Genomic DNA, 13,027 nt, shown 5'->3' with positions numbered 1-13,027 from the left:
AATCTACCCTTCTTTCTAATAGACACAAGTAATCTTATCTGTCATCCCATTAAAAATACACCACATTCTTCTGTGCTCCAGTTTGGATAATGACTCAAGAAAAGGCAGTCTGTTTCTGCATCACGGCACCCCCACAGCTTCTATAAAATCATCAAAAGTAAGTAAGCCATGCTTTTCTTTCTGGGTATTTCATTCACTGATTCCAAAGTACTTGACACATGTATTCAATCTGTTAGAATAAAGACTAGCATTTGATAGTTAGGCCAGTTGGAGACTAGCCTAAGAGAGTATCTTGTGCAGAAGATCATACACTCCAAGGCCCCCCCCCGAATGGAGAATGCCCAAGAGGAAGTCAGCCAAAAGGAGTGGCATGCTGGATGGCTGTACTTTGAGCCCACATTTCTCAGCCACGTCCCACGGGAAACACTCCCTCACCGCCATCTTCCAAAATGCTCTGCTAACATTCTCCTAATGCTCCCAATATCTGAAGATAATCCCTTTTCCCCTAACCAGGATCTCAACTTAAAATAGATCTGGGTCTGTGCCTCGGGGCATGGACAAATGACTCATAGAGCCATTTCTGATCTCGGAAGCAGGGGAGGCTCTGCAGAGCATGGGAGCACAGTCTGGGAGCTGGTTAATACTCAAGCAACACATGACCGTCAGAGCCAGAGGGAGTTCCAAGAAACGTGTCACCTGAAGAAGGGAAGGCACCACCTGAAGAAGCCGAGGCCCCCCAGGTTCCACAGTTACGCTGCTGTAGAATCTCATTCCCATCTAGGACTGTTTAGACCCTCATCCTTAGTCTACATCAGGCCATAGACTGATCTGCTCTGCAAAATCCAGAGGTCCCTGAACCTTAAGTGTAGGTGGTAAATGGACAGATTTTTAATGTGAGAGTATGATTCAGCATCAGGGGTGGCAGAAGGAAAAAAGAGTCTCTCCTAAAAAAAATGTGTTGATGGGACTTATCTGGAGGTCGAACGGTTAATACGGTGCTTCCACTGCAGGAGGCACGGTTTCCACCCTTGATTGGGGAACTAAGATTTCACATGCCGTGCAGCACAGTCTGAATAAATAAATGAATAGATATTTCAAAAATTTTTTTAAATTCTTAAACACTTAAAACGTGCTAATTTGGCACATTTCCTACATTTGAGTTTGGTTTTGTTTTATTTTTCTCCTTTAGCTCATTCATATTATCTGAGCTAGGTTTGCATCCAAATATTTCTTTCCAGCAGCACAGTGTAGGTTAAGTAAGTCCTAGGGCGACTTAGGCTTCCCAGGTGGTGCAGGGGTAAAGAATGCTGCCAATGCAGGAGACACTAGTAGGGAAGAGCCTCTGGAGGAGGAAATGCCAACTCACTCCAGTATTCTTGCTTGGGAAATTTCATGGACAGAGGAGCCTGGCAGGCTACAGTCCCTGAGGTCGCAAAAGAGTCAGACACAACTTAGTGACTAAACAACACCAAAACATTTATTAACGTTTACTGCATGCTGTCCCCATACTCGGTATTTGACATGTATTTTTCTCATTTGGTCTCCTCAATAACCCTCATGAGGCAGACATAATTATTCATCTTATTTTAAGGATGAGGGCTCTGAGGTCAAGCCAGCTTAGGGAACTTGCCTGGAATCACAAAACCAGTGAGGAGTGAAGCTGGAATTAAACTTGATTCCACCCAGTCTCAAGTTCTCAAGCCATATGCTCTTTAGATGCAGAAGAATGTTCAGGAGAAGTTAACTGGAGGGGGAGACACCTATACAGTACAATCCAACTTGATAAAAATATATCTACATTTATGTCTTTTGGGGTATATTTGCATTGGGAAAGTTCTAGAAGGACCACTCAAATGTCAACTCCTTGGAGCAACCTTCCCTGGCTGTACTAGAAGAACCCTCCCACTCTGTCCCTGATATTATCTTTTAATGTGCTGGATTTTTCCACAGGCCACTAAGCATTAGCGGAGATGTAACATATACTAGATACATGTATTGTCTAGCTCCCCTGTAGGAGGGGTAACAACACCTAACAAACTGCTTGGCATGCAGTAAATGCTTAATAAATATTTGTTGACTGCAGCAAATGTACTAAACCCTTAATGCTGATTTTTTTCCCCTCTCTTGCTGTCAAACAGAAACAATTTAGAGTCTTCTTCTTCTTTTTTTTTTTTACAATTTAGATTCTTGATCTTAGATGATTTTCTTTTTTTTTTTCATGTTTCCTCCAAAATTCTATGAGGAAAAAAGAAAAAGAACATATGCATACCTGTGACTGATTCATGTTAATGTTTGTTAGAAAACAACACAATATCGTAAAGCAATTATCCTTCAATTAAAAAATATTAAAAAAAAAAAGACAAAGAAGCAGGTTCCACATAAGGACAAGAACCTAGATCGGTTTACTTGAAGATGCAAAAGGATCTCCTCCATGCAGGACATACAGCTTAAGAGCAGAAAGTTCCTAAAGAGAAAACCATTGGAAATCCACTTAGGTAAACTTGCCTTGAGTCAAAAAAGGCTCATTACTGTTTCAACTGCTAATCCATTTAGTGTCCTGTTCACCCTGATGACTTCTAGCAGCATCCCTCTGGTGGTTTTAGGAAGATAACCCTTCCAATCACTAGGATCAATTGAGCAACAGGGAAAGACAATAGACTGCAGAGGAAGGGGCTGATTGAAGTGTTTGGGATGAATGGAAGACTGCCTATCAGGACCATATGAAAATGAAAGGAACATCTAAAATGAGCTGATATGAGTTGGGCAGGTTTTATACCAATAATAAACTCTCCTTTCTTCTCTCAAAAGGATTAGGCCTCCTGTGAACGGGAGTGTCTTGTCTTCAAGTCCCATGGCCTTGACCTTCCTTTGTACTGTTCAATTTACTTTAAAACCACCGGTGGTATTTGTTTGTGATTTTTTTTTTTCCATTCTCAGCCATGTCCTTCTGAAGGAGGACTTTTACTCCATCAGCAGCTTCAAGATCCATCTACAAGTCAGGAGCACAGTATCCCTGAATTCCCGGCAGAGGAGGGGGCTGCTTTGGCTCACTTCCTTCCTCCTTCCCCAAACAGAATCCAGCTCCTATATAAAATTCATAAATTCTTGGCAGGAAAGAAATCCTCCCATTGGAAGGAACAGATGTTCTACGAGTAACTTTTGCCATCATAACTCTGTTCCTAATATCATACTTTTAAAGTGTAGGGGGATGTTAACTTTTTTTTTAAATGTCAACATGTTCTGGGCAGCCTTTCCATCTCCATCTGTGGCATACACATCACCAACCCTCCCACCGCCCTTTTTAAAATTTCCAGAGACTAGTTGGGAATTGGAAAGATATTAAAAAGTGAAAGTGGAAAATTCAATTCAAGAAGTATGCTAATGTATAACCTAATGCAAAGTAACATGATACTTCCCTCCCAGTTGTAAATCTCAGAAACATTCTTTTCCTTGTCGTCTTAGAACTTGGAGGGGTCTGCAAGACCTTTAACGGCAGAATGACCAATTAAATTTAGGGGTGATTACTGGTAACAGAATTCCTTGAGAGTAACCTATTCATAACATTCCTCTTCTAAAGAAAGCCTCAATTGGTGCTTCAAATTCAAGAGGCTACCAGATCATTTTCACTTAGTTATCACCTCGTTAAACTGCCCACCTTAAATGCCTGTATCCCAGGTGACCGCGGAGAAGGGTCAAGGTCAGTGGATGCCTCTTACTTCGCCTGGATATAACTTTGGAAAGCATGACCCCGCCTCGGTGGGGTTCCCTCGCGAGGGACAGCGATGCCCATTTGCAGCTGCTTTGGCGAGGGCCAGAGCGCCTACTGGCTGTGGCCTGGCCTCAAACACTCCTGAACACGTTTCGGTTCAAAGTCAGAATTCGGTGAGCGGGCTGGGTGGGGAGTGAAATCTGCAGGGCAGAGGGAGAGAAAGGTGACAGATTGGGCGGGGTGGGGAAGCATCGGCCCGACATTCAAATGCTCCGGGGATCCTCCCGGAGTCCCAGCTCTTGGTCTGGGTTTCCCCTTCTCCGTCTGATCGGAGCCAGTGGAGTCCAAATCCCCTGGACCCAAGCGGGGCCCGTGCCGAGCCTGCCGCGTCCACCCCGGAAGAAGCGGTCTCTGAAACTTTTTTGTGCGCAAGTGAAGGTGTAAGTGAGAGCGCGCAGGGCGCGAGGGGGTGTCTCTGGGGCCAGGATCAGCGTTCTCTGCATCCCGGCGGGAAGGTTAGTCTGTGCTTGGGGGGCCCGGGGGTAACGGGGGCCGAGGCGGGGGCGAGAGTGGCGCACCCGGGCGCAGCGGCCCCCGGGCGCCGGGAGCTGCAGGCGGGCGCAGCGCCGCGCGCGGTCTGCAGTGCCCCCAGCCGGCCGGCCCGGCTGAGGACCGCTCGCGGCCGCAGGGCCGAGTGCCGAGCCGCACCTCTGCGTCCCTACGGAGGCTGACCCAGTGTTACGAAATTTGCCATCAGTTCGAGGTGGATTTTCAGTCTGGTTCTGTCACTTACTGGCTTCCTGCCCCCGGGAGCTCTGGACGTTTGCCTCCCTTTGGCTAATGTCGATAATACCCCAGACAAAGTTGATGAAATAGTTGAGAACGCGCCACCAAGTGCCTGGTATATAGTAAGTGAAGTGAAAGTCGCTCAGTCGTGTCCTACTCTACGACCCCATGGACTGTAGCCTGCCAGGCTCCTCTGTCCAAGGAGTTCTCCAAGCCAAAATACTGAAGTGGGTAGCCTTTCCCTTCTCCAGGCGGTCTTACCAACCCAGGGATCGAACCCAGGTCTCCTCCATTGCAAGCCGATTCTTGACCGTCTGAGCCACCAGGGAAGCCCAAGAATACTGGAGTGGGTGGCCTATCCCTTCTCCAGCGGATCTTCCCGACCCAGGAGTCTAACCCGGATCTTCTGCATTGCAGGCAAATTCTTTATCAGCTGAGCTACCAGGGAAGACAAATATATATATATAGGATATGGGTATATGGGTATATACTAAGTACTCATTACATGCTGACCCTCACCACCACCACCGTCATTATCATCATTAGCTGGCTAGACTTTGGAAGGGGGTCTCACCGAAGTCTCTGCTCTTCAGTGGTGGGTCTGAGGGGAGGACAGGGAGAGATGGTTTCTGCCTCCCTTCTGAAGTGGGAAAGGAACCTAGCACCCAGCTGGGGTCCAGCCTTCCTGTGCCTTAGGCTCCACCTCTAACTGCGGACTCAGCCATCCCCTCTTTGAACTAATATTCTTATTGCAAAATAGAAATACTCATCCCCAACTCAGAGTTGTTGCAAGACAAGAAATGAAGAGCTCCTGATACATAGTTGATGCTCAGGAGAGTCCCCACCCACCCCTGTGGCCCCCAGCCAGCAGGTCCCAGAACACCTGTATAGGTAGCACACAGCAGGCACAGTGCAAGCCCCTTTGCCCTTTGCACTGGCAGTCAGCGGGCCCAGGGGTCGCTCTCCTAACAAAAGGGAGGTGCTCAACGCAAGCCCCGCCCACCTAGCTGTCAGTCAGTGTGCCATTTGTTGAGTCCTTACTCTGGACCTCTTCTATCCCCATCTGACTGGGACAGTTTGGGCTGCAGGAGGCTTTAACTCTGAGGTTCTTCTACTTCACCTCCCCTGGCATCTCCCCTCTCCCAGACGCCTCAGATCCCTTCTGGAAATTGGTAGTGTTGGAAATAGTATGAACACACACTCCTGATGTTGGAGTAATGGAATGTATAGTCAGAGGACCTGGCTGTCAAGAGCAGCTCTACCAGTTCCTGTCTTTCTCTCACAACCTCTCTGAACCTCAGTTAATACCTTCTGGGGTGATGAGTGTGAGGGTCAATGGGTACGTGTGTATAAAAGCATCAAGCACACAGTAAGTATTCAGTAAATACTAATTTTTATTTGTTTCAAGCATAAGGCAGGTGCCCAGTGAATACTAGTTGGACTGAACTGAGCTCTCCCCTTGGCTAAGTTCTATCCCTGGGAAAGCTTCCGTTCAAACTTTCTCCCTGTCCTTGGCCCTTGTCAAATGTCATGTCCTATGACTTGCTGCTGGTGACCTTTTTCTAGAGGTTGGTACTTTGCATATAGGAAGAGTAATGGATCTCTCCAGAGTTCAAAACCTAATATTAAGTTCAGTTCAGTTCAGTTGCTCAGTCGTGTCTGACTCTTTGCAACCCCATGAACCGCAGCACGCCAGGCCTCCCTGCCCAACACCAACTCCTGGAGCCCACCCAAACTCATGTCCATTGAGCCGGTGATGCCATCCAACCATCTCATCCTCTGTCATCTCTGTCGTCCCCTTCTCCTCCTGCCCTCAATCTTTCTCAGCATCAGGGTCTTTTCAAATGAGTCAGTTCTTCACATCCGGTGGCCAAAGTATTGGAGTTTCAGCTTCAACATCAGACCTTCCAATGTTACCTCTTTCAAACCTGTTCTGTGATACTTACTTCAAAAGTTTACTGAGATAAAATTCAACATGGAGACCTCATATTGTTGTTTTGTTTTTCATGACCAGTGTGTCTTTTATTTGAGGGCAGAGGGTTTGTTGCTGTCTAGTCACTAAGTCGTAACTGACTCTTTTGCGACCCTCTGGACTGTAGCTTGCCGGACTCCACTGTCCCTGGGATTTTCCAGGCAAGAATACTGGAGCAGGTTGCCATTTCCTTCTGCAGGGGATCTTCCCACCCCAAAGACTGAACCATATGTCCTGTGTCTCCAGCATTAGCAGGCAGTTTCTTTACCACTGAGTCACCAGGGAAGCCCAATAGGGGGAGATTGGTAGAGCATTATTTGAAAGTCCTAAATGAGCATTTGTGTAACCATATTTTCTGCCAGCAATTCACATGTGGTTGATTTTGTGAGTGTGTGATAGGATGTCAGCAACTTCGGGGTCCTGTCCCTTCTCTAGCTCTTGATTAGGACAAATCCTGAATGGGAAAACAAACAGCATCCAATCTTAAATGGGCCTTCGCAGTCTCAGGGCATTTGTGTGTCCATTACACCCATGTAATCTCAGCACAGCCCATTTTCCAGATGAGCCTCAGTGAGGCAGATGGCTGACTCAGTACTCCTTTCCATGTCGCAGACTGACCTCCGAGTCCTGCCTCTCCACACTGCTCTCTCAGACTATTACACACCGGGCTTTTTGCACTGGCCATCTGAACAAACGTTGTTAAAGACTCTTTAGAAATGCTAGGGTGTGAGTTTTATTAATACAGAGCACTAAACAAATTAGAGAGTTTCCCATATTATGACAAGGAATGCAACAGCTGTTACTTTACCAAAACTATTCATTATGGGGCCATTTGTTTAAAGGTTACCCCGGTGGCTTGGGGACAGTGCCTTTTGCTCTCTGACTCACAGGAAGCAAAAATAAGTTACTATCAGGTGATGGTCATACTTAGAAACCAAGCTAAAAATTAGAAGGTTTGTCATCCTTGGGAGTAGGGCAGTTGGCTTCACTTTTCAAACTGGTAAGTGTTAGGCGGTTCAAAATTGAAGATTTTCTTTGTGTCATATTTGGTTTTTTAAAAAAATCTATTGAAATATTTGCTGACTAATTCTAGCGTGCCAATTTCTGTGCTTGGCCATACTCAAAGGATATTCTGTGGTCTCTGGCATCCAGTATTTCACAGGTGGGTAGCAGGGATGCATATATGAAATGCATCCAATAGTCACCTTATCGTAATCACAATAGCTGCTTCCTGGGTTTATGAGGTCAGGCCAGGTCAGAAGCACAGGTGAGACGCACTTGCTGAGACCCGCCCCCTCCCCCCCAAACCAAGGCAAGCTCTTCCAAACATAGAGGTTGCATTAGTCAAATTTTTAGACAAAGAAATCGAGGCTCTGAAAAGAGAAGGGGTTTGCTGGTTCACAGCATACCCAGGATTCAAATTCAAAGATTTAATTCAAAGCAACTTTGTTATTTGCCTTCTAGCCCAGGGGAGTTCCTCAAAGAACCTTGGAAGAGCCTTCTCTTTAACCAGTCTGTGTATACAGTGGAACTTAAAGATTGTCCAGGTGTTCACTAGCTCTTTGGCTTATGAGATTTCTCGATCATGTCAAATGCATTCCCCCATCTTCCACTCTATTTCAGTTTTCCACGGAGAATTTTGCCTTCCTGTCTCTATTTGTATTTATCCTCAAAGTTAACATGCAATGACTTCCTTCACTCCCTTCCAAAAAGATGAATTTTATTTAGCACATAAGTATATCAGGGATCTCAAGTGCTTTGAGGATAAAACAAGTTTTTTATGCGTTTGTTTCTTGTTCAGCTTCATTGAGGTATAATTGTATACCAGAAAAACTGCATTTGTTTAATGTGTACAATTTGATGAGTTTGGACATAAGCATACACCCATGATACACCTCCACAGTGAAAATAAGAAACATATCCACCGCCTCCTAAGATTTCCTTGTATCCCTTTGTGTCCGTGTGTGTGTGCATGCATGTGTGTGTGCTTGTTGTTATAATAAGAACACTAAACATGAGATCTACCCTCTTAACAAATGTTTAAGTATGAGACACCGTATTATTAATTATAGGCACTATGTTGTATAACAGATCTCTAGAACTTACTCATCTTGCATAACTGAAATTTTATACCCACTGAGCAATGATTCCCTCCTTCCTCCTCCCCCTAGCCCTTGGCAACCACCAACCTATTTTCTGCTTCTATGAGTTTGACTATTTGGACACCTCATATAAGTGGAATCAAGTAGTACTTGTCCTCCTGTGACTGGCTTACTTCACTTAGCATAATGTCCTCCAGGTTCATCCATATTGTCACAAATGATAAGATTTCCTTCTTTTTATTTTTAAGGTTGAATAATATTCCATTGATGTTTTCTTTATCCATTCACCTGTTAATGGACATGGGGTTATTTCCATATCTTGACCACTGTGAATAATGCTACAGTGAACATGACAGCGAAGATACCTCTTCAAAATCCTGATTTCAGTTCTTTGAGATATATACCAAGAACTGGGATGCTTGGATCATACGGTAGTTTGATTTTTTTTTAATATGGTAGTTTTATTTTTAATTTTTTGAGGAAACTCTGAACTGTTTTCCTATTGATTGTACCATTTTACATTCTTATCAATAGTATACAAGGGTTCTGATTTCTTCACATCCTTACCAACATTTATTATCTTTTTTAAAAATAATAGTCAATCCTAACAGGTGTCAGGTAATACCTCATTGTGATTCCCATTTGTATTTATCAAATTTGAGTAGTGATGTTGAGCACCTTTTCACATACCTAGTGGCCATATGTATGTCTTCTTTGAAGGTGTCTATTCAAGTCCTCTGCTCATTTAAAAAATTGGGCCTAAATAGCCTAAAACCTAAATAGTTTTCTTGCTATTGGGTTTTATGAGTTCTTTGTATATTTTGGATGTTTACTCCTTATCAGATAAATGGTTTGCAAATATTTTCTCCTGTTTCACCCTGTTGACCACTTCCTTTACTGTGCAGTTTTTAATGATGTAATCATCATGTAGTACCGTGCATCTCTTGTTGCCTGAGCTTTTAAGGTCATACCTGAGAAATCACTGCCAAAGCCAATGTCAGGAAGCTTTTCCCCTATGTTTTCTTCTGGGAGTTTATGATTTCAGGTCTTACATTGAAGTCTTTAATCCATTTTGAGTTGATTTTTTTTGTGTATGGTGTAATATAGGGGCTCTGTTTCATTTTGCATATTGATATCCAGAAGAGTGATGCTGAAGCAGAAGCTCCAATACATTGGCCACCTGATGTGAAGAGCCGACTCACTGGAAAAGACCCTGATGCTGGGAAAGGATGAGGGCAGGAGGAGAAGGGGCAACAGAGGATGAGGTGGTCAGGTGGCATTATTGACTCAATAGACATGAGTTTGAGCAAACTCTGGGAGATAGTGAAGGAGAGGGAAGCCTGACATGCTGCAGTCCACAGAGTCACAAAGACTCAGACACAACTTAGTGACTGAACAACAACAATGACAAAAATACAAAATTAGTTTTCCCAACATCATTTGTTGAAAAACCTCTCCTTTCCCCATTGTGTATTCTTGGCAACCTTATAAAATATCAGCTAATTGTATATGCACAAATATATTTCTGGGCTCTGTTTTATTCTATTGGTCTATATGTCTGCCTTAATGCCAGTACTATACAGTTTTAGTTATTATACCTTTGTACTATACTTTGAAATTACAAAGTATAATGTCTCCAGCTCTGTTTTTCTCAAGATTACCATTCTGGGTCTTTAGTGGTTCCACTGAACTTTAGAATTTTTAAAAATTTTCTGTTAAAAACACCACTGGGATTTTGATGGGGACAGCATTGAATCTGCAGATCACCTTGAATAGTACGGACATTTAATCAATCCTGTGGCTCAGATCATGAATTCCTTATTGCCAAATTCAGACTTAAATTGAAGAAAGTGGGGAAAACCACTAGACCATTCAGGTATGACCTAAATCAAATCCCTTATGATTATACACTGGAAGTGAGAAATAGATTTAAGGGACTAGATCTGATAGACAGAGTGCCTGATGAACTATGGAAGGAGGTTCATGACATTGTACAGGAGACAGGGATCAAGACCATCCCCAAGAAAAAGAAATGCATAAAAGCAAAATGGCTGTCTGAGGAGGCCTTACAAATAGCTGTGAAAAGAAGAGAAGTGAAAAGCAAAGGAGAAAAGGAAAGCTATAAGCATCTAAATGCAGAGTTCCAAAGAATAGTAAGGAGAGATAAGAAAGCCTTCCTCAACCAGAATTGAAAGAGACGCGTGTACCCCAATGTTCATCGCAGCACTGTTTACAATAGCCAGGACATGGAAGCAACCTAGATGTCCATCAGCAGATGAATGGATAAGGAAGCTGCGGTACATATACACAATGGAATATTACTCAGCCATTAAAAAAAATACATTTGAATTGGTTCTATTGAGATGGATGAAACTGGAGCCCATTATACAGACTGAAGTAAGCCAGAAAGAAAAACACCAATACAGTATATTAATGCATATATATGGAATTTGAAAGATGGTAACAATAACCCTATATGCGAGACAGAATAAGAGACACAGATGCATAGAACAGTCCTATGGACTCTGAGGGAGAAGGTGAGGGTGGGACGTTCTGGGACAATAGCATTGAAACATGTATATTATCATATGTGAAACAGAACGCCATACCATGTTCGATGCATGAGACAAATGCTCAGGGCTGGGGCAATGGGATGACCCAGGGGGATGGGATGGGGAGGGAGGTGGGAAGGGGGTTCAGGATGGGGAACACATGTAAACCCATGGCTGATTCATGTCAATGTATGGCAAAAACTACTACAATATTGTAAAGTAATTAGCCCCCAACTAAAATAAATAAATTTATTAAAAAAAAAAAAAGAAAGCCTTCCTCAGTGATCAGTGCCAAGAAATAGAGGAGAACAATAGATGGGAAGGACTAGAGATCTCTTCAAGAAAATTAGAGATAACCAAGGGAACATTTCATGCAAAGATGGGCTCAATAAAGGACAGAAATGGTATGGACCTAACAGAAGCAGAAGATATTAAGAAGAGGTGACAAGAATACATAGAAGCACTGTACAAAAAAGATCTTCATGACCCAGATAATCACACGATGGTGTGATCACTCACCTGGGAGTGAGCCAGACATCCTGGAATGTGAAGTCAAGCAGGCCTTAGGAAGCATCATTATGAACAAAGCTAGTGGAGGTGATGGGATTCCAGTTGAGCTATTTCAAATCCTGAAAGATGATGCAGTGAAAGTACTGCACTCAATATGCCAGCAAATCTGGAAAACTCAGCAGTGGCCAAAGGACTGGAAAAGGTCGGTTTTCATTCTAATCCCAAAGAAAGGCAATGCCAAAGAATGTTCAGACTACTGCACAATTGCACTCATCTCACACACTAGTAAAGTAATGCTCAAAATTCTCCAAGCCAGACTTCAGCAATACGTGAACCATAAACTTCCAGATGTTCAAGCTGGTTTTAGAAAAGGCAGAGGAACCAGAGATCAAATTGCCAACATCCGCTGGATCATGGAAAAAGCAAGAGAGTTCCAGAAAACATCTATTTCTGCTTTATTGACTATGCCAAAGCCTTTGACTGTGTGGATCACAATAAACTGTAGAAAATTCTAAAAAAGATGGGAATACCAGACCACCTGACCTGCCTCTTGAGAAACCTGTATGCAGGTCAGGAAGCAACAGTTAGAACTGGACATGGAACAACAGACTGGTTCCAAATAGGAAAAGGAGTACGTCGAGACTGTATATTGTCACCCAGCTTATTTAACTTATATGCATAGTACATCATAAGAAACACTGGGCTGGAAGAAACACAAGCTGGAATCAAGATTGCCGGGAGAAATATCAACAACCTCAGATATGCAGATGACACCACTCTTATGGCAGAAAGTGAAGAAGAACTAAAGAGCCTCTTGATGAAAGTGAAAGAGGAGAGTGAAAAAGTTGGCTTAAAGCTCAACATTCAGAAAACTAAGATCATGGCATCTGGTCCCATCACTTCATGGGAAATAGATGGGGAAACAGTGGAAACAGTGTCAGACTTTATTTTGGGGGGCTCCACAATCACTGCTGATGGTGATTGCAGCCATGAAATTAAAAGATGCTTACTCTTTGGAAGGAAAGTTATGACCAATCTAGATAGCATATCAAAAAGCAGAGACATTACTTTGTCAACAAAGGTCCGTCTAGTAAAGGCTATGGTTTTTCCAGTGGTCATGTATAGATGTGAAAGTTGGACGGTGAAGAAAGCTGAGTGCCGAAGAATTGATGCTTTTGAACTGTGGTGTTGGAGAAGACTCTTGAGAGTCCCTTGGACTGCAAGGAGATCGAACCAGTCCATCCTAAAGGAGATCAGTCCTGGGTGTTCATTTGAAGGACTGATGTTGAGGCTGAAACTCCAATATTTTGGCCATCTGATGCAAAGAGCTGACTCATTTGAAAAGACCCTGATCCTGGAAAAGATTGAGGGCAGGAGGAGAAGGGGACGACAGAGG

At 43.5% G+C, this 13,027-nt stretch overlaps 1 long non-coding RNA gene across 1 annotated transcript in view; it reads left to right on the top strand.

The window, feature by feature from the left end:
- The first annotated feature begins 3,868 nt into the window (after nt 1-3,868).
- LOC145520084 (uncharacterized) overlaps nt 3,869-13,027 on the top strand; it is a 31,542-nt gene continuing 22,383 nt past the window's right edge. The window contains exon 1 of the long non-coding RNA XR_014064209.1: nt 3,869-4,224. This is a non-coding gene — a long non-coding RNA (uncharacterized LOC145520084). The remainder of the gene's footprint in view (nt 4,225-13,027) is intronic.

The sequence above is a fragment of the Giraffa tippelskirchi genome, chromosome 1 (assembly GCF_054371585.1).
Source record: "Giraffa tippelskirchi isolate mGirTip1 chromosome 1, T2T-mGirTip1v1.2.pri, whole genome shotgun sequence".
NCBI classification, from domain to species: domain Eukaryota; kingdom Metazoa; phylum Chordata; class Mammalia; order Artiodactyla; family Giraffidae; genus Giraffa; species Giraffa tippelskirchi.
This window is presented reverse-complemented; position numbering and strand designations above follow the sequence as displayed.